Source organism: Triticum dicoccoides, chromosome 2A (assembly GCF_002162155.2).
Source record: "Triticum dicoccoides isolate Atlit2015 ecotype Zavitan chromosome 2A, WEW_v2.0, whole genome shotgun sequence".
Lineage (NCBI taxonomy): Eukaryota > Viridiplantae > Streptophyta > Magnoliopsida > Poales > Poaceae > Triticum > Triticum dicoccoides.
In genome coordinates this window covers 608661851-608670950 of record NC_041382.1, presented here as the reverse complement: position 1 = coordinate 608670950, position 9100 = coordinate 608661851, and positions in this window count along the sequence as shown.

The following is a 9100-nucleotide window of genomic DNA, read 5'->3' as shown; positions in this document are numbered from 1 at the left end:
TCTTCTTCTTCTTCTTCTTCTTCTTCTTCTTCTTCTTCTTCTTCTTCTCATTCTCTGTGGGATACGGCTTCGCAACAAGCTCTTTGTACCTTGCAGCTATCTCGAAACTCACATGGGCATCGAGGGCATCATATTTTATCCGCTCGTACGTCAAGGGATAATTCTCCCATCCAGATGACCTTAATGCCACCGTCTCGTCACCCTTATGAAGATTTGTACCGAGCACAAAATTTGCTACGTCGAATAGGGATGGTGTCTGTTTATCACAAACTTCTACAGGAATTTTGATTCTGGTTTGTAGGTCAGCGATGCTATTCAAATCAAGGTTGTACGGCTCCAGCTTCTGTTTGTCCCCTTCGATGGCTGCCCCACAGAAGTATACGTCCTCCCGAGAGAAGAAATCGTGAAGCTCACCTGGTATGGAGGGCAAGTGTATGATGTGGTACACCAAAACATCATCTTCGAGGCACAGCTGAAGGACGGCGGCGTGCTGGATTTTCCCAGGGGCACGCTCCGTGTACTCTTCATCGACACCGATGACCCTCGTCTCTACCTTTTCGAGGGAGTTGGATACATTGTTGATCCACTGCCGAACAACCCTTGGGTGGAGGGTGATGGTGGCAACTATGCGCATCGAGCCTTCGACGAGGACATGTTGGACGCTAAAAACCTGCATCTCGATCTCTATCGCCATTTGGAACCGCTGGAATGGAGCGCTATGGTTTGGAGAATTAGGATTAGATGGCTAGTCTAACTGAAGTAGTAGATGATTATTTAAAAAGGTTAAAACAATGTGAATGCAGTGGGGTTTGGATGCAAATGAAGACGAAGGGGAGGTGAAGAAGCCGAGGAGAATCGGTTCCCGATGGAGAAGGAATAAATGGGAGAAGTGGCGTGCAGGCAGTTGATTAGACGGCTAGGTAGACTAAACGAAAAGGCTATGCGGGTAGACTGATGAGTCGTACCTGTTCGTGTACGTGCCCATCCTTCCTGATAGGTGGGACCTATGCAAACAGATAAAAAATGTGTCGTAGTTTTTTTGAGCGCGTGAGTGGGAGACACAACATTCTCTAGTTAAGGAATACTCCCTCCGTTTAGGTGAGTCTAAGTCACCTCATGAAAATCAGGTTTTCCCAAAACCTTTAGGCGTGGAGCATTAACTTCCTTCTTGATCCCCTCCCAGCCTCGTTAGCCAGCGTTCTCTTCCTCTGCTGCCGCGTTCTACCTTTCCATTTTTCCTCTTCTCAAGTGTGGAATGATCTGCATGCCGTCCTTGATGCACCAGAACGACCACTGCATGCATCGCGGCAGAGCGTTGATTGGGCATGCACGAGAATTTGGTTCTGCTCGCAATATGGATGATACCTGAACGATGAAGTGAACAGGCATGCTAGCACGGGAGACCTATTTACGCTATACAATACTGGAGTACTCATGTACCTACTACTACTAGTAGTAGTAGTAGTAGTAGTAGTAGTAGTAGTAGTAGTAGTAGTAGTACAACTGTGGTACACTTGATGGTCAAAATACTATTCATCCGGTCCTCATAGTGAAGTGACAACACCCTGCGCCTGACACTAGTCTAGGCGGCGTGTTCGGGTTACCAAAGTCAGCCTCACCCTATGCACAGTGCAGTCTGTCACCACCGCTGTACAACACATTGGCGCCTCGCCTCGTCTCCCTCTCCGCTCCCATAACACCACTCCATCTCCATCTCCTTCTCCGTCTCCATCTCACTGTGCCCCGTGTACCGTCGCCTTACTCGCCTCCCCCAGTACCACTATTCCCTCGCTGGCCGCTCCAGCACCGACATCCTTCTCCCCCGTAAATCAAGCCCCCTTCCAAACTCCACCATGGCCGAACGCGAACTGCGCAGCATCCATATGAGCCGCGATTGGAGCAATCTCCCTAGTGACATCCTCGACCTCTGTTGTTCGTGTATGGATATGTTGAGCGCCCTACGGCTGGCTGCATGCTCGAGGGACATGCACACGGCCATCGTCGAAGCGAGGCCTAAGCTTTTCAAGACACCCTGCTTGCTGCAATCTGGTCTTGCGAGATTGGCTCACCATGATACGGAGGCGTGCATGATGCCCCTCGACTTCAATCCGATCTCCATTAGCCGAAACTTCTTTGCAGGTATGTGGTGGGCCGCCGTACATCATTTCCCTCTACATCGATCCGATCACCATCACCCGAAACTTCTTGGCAGGTATGTACTGGGTCGGCATGAAGTCCCACTGGATGGCTGCCTTCAGAGAAGACAGTAAAAAGTTGGTGCTCGTGAACTTCCAGACCTCCCATGAGATTATCCTTCCTCCGTTGGATTATATAGAGTATTACCATCACGGTCCAAGTCATCTAGATTACTACGTCAGTTGGACGGACCTTGTTTTGCAGAAGATTGTAATTTGCCAAGTGCCCACACGACATGCGAATTACGCAGACTTCAAGCTAATTGCCTTCTTCGACCGCGGACTCGCCTATCTTTACGCCGGTGCCTTCTTTAGCTGGAGACAACTCGGCTCGCAGTGGATCATCGTCAAAGTTGATACACACTTCTGTGATGCTATTGAACATAATGGCATCATCTACGCGATCGACAAAGCAGATGGCACCACGTATTGCTGGGACGGCGCGTGTAAGTTGTTTCCTCTCATGTTAATGATGACGCCATGACACTGTTTGAACTTTTTGTGATGATTGGCATATCTCTGTTTGAGCAGAATTTGAGTAGAACTATGGCAATGTATTAGAGACGCCGTAAATCAGCTATATTTGGAATGAGTTAATTCATGCGATTGTGACCATGTCATTACAACCAATGTGTACCCTGAATAATCAAACGGTTAGGAATATATGGATATTATCCTTATTTTACAGTAATCTATATACTACTACTAAATATGAGTGTGTATCAATGGCCATGTTAGTTTCCTCATTTTCATGATGTAGAAACATGCACCACACTGTTGGTTTCATCTAACCATACATTAGGGAAGTAAATGTGCATATGGAGAAATCTATATTTGGAAGTAGTGAAATCCTGCAATGCTTACCATGTGTACATACCTATATTCGCCCTTCAGCAATCAATGGCTAGAATAATATCCTCACAAAATTTTTGCCCACATAACACGAGTATATAACAATGCATGGTCTGTTAGTTACCTTGAAGAATTTGTTTGTGAGGACAGAACATGATTACATAACATGCATGACATGGTAGTTTCCTGTGAAGAATCGATTGCGAGATAACATGAGTATAACCATGCATGGCACTTCTATATTTTCGAACCCAGTATACATTTCCCTGTATTTTCCTCCTAGTTCCAACAGGGACATATTAATGATGTTTCTTGCATTATCCTACTCATACTCTAAACAATGCTGATCTTACATTAACAATGCCTGTCCTTTTTGATATGATGCAGTGTCCCTACAGTTACTGCCCTTTGTAATCACACCACCTTTGCCAAAAATAGGGAAGCACAACTGGTTCCTCACTCGATCAGACGACGGCAAAAGATTGATGATCATTCGGACACATGAGCCGGAAAAGTTATATTGCAAAAAACCCACTGTATACCAGCACCGTGTAATACGTGAGTATTCGGACAGTGGCTGTTACGTCTATGAGTAGGATACCAGCTTGTTGGGGCCTTTAGGATTTTTTAGTTGGAGGCGGGTAAACAGCCTTGGTTCACACTCTCTGTTTCTCGGACTCAATTATCCGATTAACCAGGAGATCACCGTTGGCAAGGACCTTGATGGCAGAGAGGCTCTGTTTGCTATGGAAAACTGTGTCTACACGGCGAGTCCTAGGAGTTCGGGAGCAAACTCCCCTGATTGTCAACGATACAGCCTGCAGCCAAAAGAAGGTGAGAATGACAAAGGCATCCGGATTAACTTTGATCCTTGGATGTCTCAATTACGACAGGCAGTGATGTGGTTCGAGCCTTCCGGTTGATAGGTAATTGGGCTGTTGCATCGAAAGGGTGGAGTACTGGTGTCTCCGGATCACTGGTCGCTGAAGCGGGGCTGCAAATTATGATGGTGTTGGATCATCTCTTCGAATGACTTTGTTGTCTTTGCTGCTGGTTTTGGATGGGTAGTTCTTTCTTTTGTTATGCATATTCCTTGTCATTTGGTCATCCTCGTCTATGTCACTCTTACTATGTAATAGTTGCTTCTGTTTAGAATGTCATTCTCGTCTGGATCACAAGAGTCTGAGCGCTGCAGATGGGTGCGTTTTGGTGGTGTAGCAAGACTTCTTATGAACTATCATGTCTTGCTGTTTATGTCAGTAGTAGTCACTAGTCAGTGTTTGAATGTTGTATATATCGTTGTTTCGAACTGTTTATTGTCTCGAACTACTGGTGGGCTAAATGAGGGCATCACCATTCTCCAGTGTTCAGAGTATATCTCCTTTTTTCAAGTTATATGATTTGAGCTCAGGGTCTTTTCGATGATGTACACTTGTTTGGGCCAGTGAGGTGTTGTTGAATATGGGCCGAGTAGTAAAGCAATGCCAAACGGTCAATTGTGACTCTCAGGCCGGGCTCTCAAAAGATCCTGAAAAAAAGGCCGGGCTCTCCAAAAAAGAAAGAATAAGGACTCTTAGGCCGACATGTGGGCGCCACCGGTGTTTTCGTGCGCTTGTGCGCCGAGAGCATATTGGCGCGTGCTCGAAATTCATGCTACCTTTTCATCCCCAGTCTCCCGCCCCTCCCCCACCTCTGGAATCTTGATTCCTACTCCAGTTCCCCCAAATCCCCCTCCTATACTCCCTGTACTCAAGCGCACTATCATGTGGCCGGTCAACGTGGATCTCCGAGCCGGAGATCCCGAGGTCCGTCCTGCCTTCGGTCGCTGCGTGCTGTCGCTCAACAGTGGCATGGCGGCGCTTGACGACCAGTTTGCCGGCAAAGTGCTGATGGTAACCATCAATGGCGACCGGCCTCCCGTCTCACCGGATGACCTTGTCAAAGCTCTTGGCATTGCGCACGGCATCCAAATAAGTGACTTGCTCATCGAAGTCTGTCCGCCAACGGCTGATTTCTTCGTCAGGTTCCGGACAACTTTCGACTGCAGTCGTGTGTTCGAATCTTCCCGGTGTTTGTTCTGCGATGGCGCGCTAGTGAGCGATGATCGATGGCATCCAGGATGGGGCTCGGTGCCCTCTGAGCTTGAGTTTTTAACAAAGCTTACCTTCCACGGCATGCCTCGACGTGCTTGGAATAGCGAGTCCATGAATGAGCTTATCAACGACCTTGGAGGTGAGCTCGTAAGTATGTTTGTTCCTCCAGACAGCTGGGCTCTGACGGTTATGGCATGGATGAAGAAGCCGTCCACCATACCGAAGGTGATTGGTGTTGAGATACCGGTGCAGGAACTGGGGTTGTACTATTCATCGCCACCAAGGCCGCCGCGGACCACGTTAGGGATGTACTTGTATCGAGTGTTCGTGCATGTCGAAGAAGTGGTCAATCCATCAATCGAAGTCCTGCCGCCGCCGCTGGTGCCAGGGTCTGTCGACGACGTCCATTACAGGAGTCAACGTCAGACTTTCCCCATGTTGCTCGGAACGATGGATGGCACAGGGCCTACTCCATCGCGCGGCGGAGGCCACTGCTTCTTTGGGAGAAGAGGCAGGGCTGGCTGCCTGGATGTGCTCTAATTTGAGGTAACAACTGAATCTTGTCAGATACTAGTTAAATCCGAGCTATGGGTGTGAAGCACTGATATGCCAGTACATTTGATTGTGACCTGTTCTAATTTTGTACCTGAACTTTTTTTAGAAAGGGTTGTACGTCAACTTAATGTGCTAGCAGAACTTATTGTGTTGTCTGTCTGTTTTCTTTGCACAACATTCAAGATATTTCCCCGTCATTGATAAAGACGATGAACCGTTATGTACGACTTCGTTGGTTTCAACATAGCCCTTCCCGTAGCGATCCACCGCTTCCATCCTGATTGTGCCGCCTGCGTGAAATTTTTGTATGCAGGTTCAGTGTGCTATGATGTTCTATATGATTGTGTCAACTATATAAGTTTTTACTGAGCATCAGCAATGCATATGGCTGCAAGATGTATTTACGAGCATCGGCCGATGGGTCTCTCTCTCCATCTCTATCTCTCTCTCTCTCTCTCTCTCTCTCTCTCACACACACACACACACACACACACACACACACACACACGCGCGCGCGCGCGCGCACACGCACAAGTGGGACCCGTTGAATTATTTATTTGCTCGTGACAGCTTTTAATTAGGTTTTACTATAATCTAACTTTTTTCTTAAGTTATTAACTGAGCTCAGTGACTTCAAAAAGTTGTATAGAAGCCTTGTTTGGGCCTTTCCGGTGTCGCTGAATGTGGGCTGAGTAACCATGTTAGGTTGTACTGTACTACACAGGCCTTTTTTCGCTAATTTTTTTAAATAATACATTTTTTTATTAATTTTCATAAATATTACGCTAGGTAATTTTTTTTCAAAAACAATACACCATCGGCCCGCTGCAGGCCGACTGGGCCTAGTTGGCCCACAGTCGGCCGATAGGATTCCAGTCGGCCTACAGCTGGCCGACTGGCCCCTGTCGGCCCACTGTGGGCTGATTGGGTCCTGTCGGCCCACTGTGGGCCGACTAGAGCTAATTGGCTCGCTGTGGGCTAATTGTTTTTGCAAAAGTGTTAATCATGTGTTTAAAAAATGTGTATTGTGACCTCCTCCGCTCGCTATGGGCCCACTATTGACTAAAAAATATGTTTTAAAAAGTGTTAATCATGTATTTAAAAATTGTTAAATGTGTGTATAAAAAATGTTCCTTATCTATACAAAAAAAATTAAATGTGTGTATTAAAAATAGCTTTTTTTAACATCAACAATGCAACTGGGCCGACAGTTGTACACAATATTCGGGTTAACTTGTTATTCTCCGCCCCGCTAGGCTGCAAACTTTCCTAGGAGGTATGCATTAGGCTTAACAAGAAAATAGACTTTAAGAAATAATAAATGGGATGTAATTATAATAACTGGACAGTTACTATGCACCAAACACGTAATTAGTTTGAAAAATATATTATTTTTGGAATTTGAAAATTTTAATTTCATTACTTGTTGTGCGCGCAATATTTCGTTGGATTTTAACGTAATACAACTTTATTTTAAAATTATATTTAACCTGACTAGAAATTTCGGATAAAAATATTTCGGATCCCATCAAAATGTGGGAATTTTAATCGTTGTCCTAGCTAAATATTTTAAAATTATTTTAAAATTATGTTTTGAGCAGTTGTTTGAAATTATTAATCGTTGTCCTAGCTAGAAGTTGGGCTGTACTTTTAACAAACTGTAAGTGGGCTGTAGTAAATTCCGTTAGACTTAAAAAATGGGTTGTACATTCTTACAAATCGCAAATGGGCTATATGTTCTCTGCCAAATCCGAGCTATGGGCCTACTAAGTTGACGCGTACCAAGGCCTTTGTCAACTTAGTCAATATAAACGATTCTAGCTACAGTGATCGTACGATGTCCATCCAACGGCCGTAGTGTTTCTTCAACCTTTGGTCTTCTTGCTCCAGCCGCCCAAAGCAGCGCCGGTCGTGTCGCGTGCTCCTGCCTCCCGTGGCCGGCTGTGATGCCGCGGATGCCTCACCGCCCCGTACTACTCCCACCGCTGGCCGGGCCATCCCTCTACTCACCCACACCCCCTGTTATTCTGCGGCGACGGCAGCCTCACAACGCAGCCGAACCAGTGAATCCTCGTACTCCTCTCCGCACGGGCTTCCACTACTGCATCTTCCCCGGCTCCGCGTCGTCCCCTTCCTAGTCCTCGCCGTCGTCCAGACCACCGCCCTGGTGCTCTCGGCGCGGCGTGGTCAACGACCGACTTCCATCGGAAGAGTACTGTACGTGGAGAGGCTGACAGCTAGGTCCACGGCAGCCGCAAGGAAGTGCCTCCTTATTACGCGCAAAATAATTATTTCTCCACCTGACAGCGGGGACCCACCGGACGATGGCCACCGTATTTCACGAAAAAAATGATTCGCCCCCTGACTGCTGGGACCCACGAGCTATATCTTCGCACGAAAGGAAGTGCGTCCGAAAAAAACGATTTGCCCCCCTGACTGCTGGGACCCACCAGCCCCCCGACTGCTGGGACCCACCAGCTACATCTTCGCACGCAAGGAAGTGCGTCCGGGCAAAAAAAACGATTCACCCCCTGACTGCTGGGACCCACCAGCTACATCTTCACAGGCAAGGAAGTGCCTGACAGTCGGGACCCACCTGGTCGAAGCGTACGTAGCGTTGTCATTCTGGTCGCGAACGTGTACGTACATATATACTGGTCGATGTAGAGGCGCGCACGTGTCGTAGTAGAGGCGCGCACGTAGCATGTACATGTACGTACAGCGGCCAGGGTGCAAGAAAGAAAATACAACCACGTATGTGTACATACGGGCGGGGTCTCGAACGCCTACTCGCGCATACGTACGGCTGGGTTGGAACAGAGAAACAGCGTCATCGTGTACATGGCTGGGTCGGAACGGAGAAACAGCGTCGTCGCCGTGTTCATGGGGAGGCAACAGAATGCATGGTCGTGTTCATCGGGAGGGCTTGGACGGAACGGGCGATGGAAACGAGGTCTGGCATACCGCAGAACGGAGGGAACAACCTTGTGTTCGACCGGCCACGTTCGAAACGGGATCCTGTTCATCAGGAGGGGTGTGGCGTACCGCAAAACGGAGGAAACAGACCTCCTACGGTCGAAACGGGGGTCCTGTTGATCGGAAGGGTGTGGCCTACCGCAAAACGGAGGAAACGGACTTGTGTTGGAGCGCTACGGTCGAAACGAGGGATCCTGTTCATCGGGAGGGGTGTGGCGTACCGCAAAACGGGACTCCACGGGATACTATTCATCTCCACCGTCGACCTCCTCCAGCCTCCACGGGCTCCTGTTCATCCAGCCTCCACGCGCTCCTGTTCATCCAGCCTCCACTGTGCACTACTCCACCGGCTACTGTTCAACCACCCCTCCATCGTCTACTGTTCATCCAGCCCTCCACACCATCGGGTCCTGTTCAACCACCCCTCCA